The following is an 899-nucleotide window of genomic DNA, read 5'->3' on the forward strand; positions in this document are numbered from 1 at the left end:
ACCCGCTTTTCTTAGAAGTCCATTCCAAGCTGCATTATTACTGAAGTAACTGGTATGTTGCTGTTGTTCTTTTTGTGCTCCAGACCACAAGGATGATAAGGGGACTGGAGCACCTCCCATATGAAGACAGGCTGGGGGAGTTGGGGCTTGGTCGCCCTGTGAGAGCATGAGGACCTCATAGCAGCCTTCAGTATCTGCAGGGGGCATACAGGGATGCTGGAGAGGGCTCCTCGTCAAGGACTCTAGTGATAGGACAAGGGGTAATGCATTCAGACTAAAACAGGTCAGATATAAGGAAGAAGTTCTCTACTGTGAGGGTGGTGAGGCACTGGAACGGGTTGCCCAAAGAAGTGGTAAATGCTCCATCGCTGGCAGTGTTCAAGGACAGGTTGGACAGAGTCTTGGATGACATGGTCTAGGGTGAGGCGTTCATGCCCACGCAGTGGGGGTTTGGAACTAGATTATCTTAAGGTCCTTTCCAAGAGTAAGTATTCTATGAACCTATGATTCTGTGGATGTGACCATCCAGCACAGCCCACAGAGCCCTTTCCGTAGCCCACACCCTCACGGAGGCAGGGTTTGTTTGGATGTTACACAAGAGATTTATTGGCATCTTTGCAGAGAGGAAAGCTCGCAAAGGGAATGGACTCTCTTGAAGCGGGAGGGAGCGGAAGAGGGAGGGAGCTCACTGTCCAGGTAGTCACAGGAGTGTCCTTTGCCAGGCTCCTTTCCAATGGCCTCTTCAGCTTCATCAAGTCCCGCTCCCCAGAGCGTGCTTTTTCTGGGGAGGAAAGGTGTGGCAGCAATTCCCACTGCCAATAGAGCAGCGTGTTCCCCGTGCCCAGCGTGCTCAGCTCTGGGGCACCAGCTCCCCGGGGAGGGTCCAGCATGGGTTGATT

This window comes from Nestor notabilis, unplaced genomic scaffold, assembly GCF_000696875.1.
Source record: "Nestor notabilis isolate BGI_N333 unplaced genomic scaffold, ASM69687v1 scaffold11319, whole genome shotgun sequence".
Lineage (NCBI taxonomy): Eukaryota > Metazoa > Chordata > Aves > Psittaciformes > Psittacidae > Nestor > Nestor notabilis.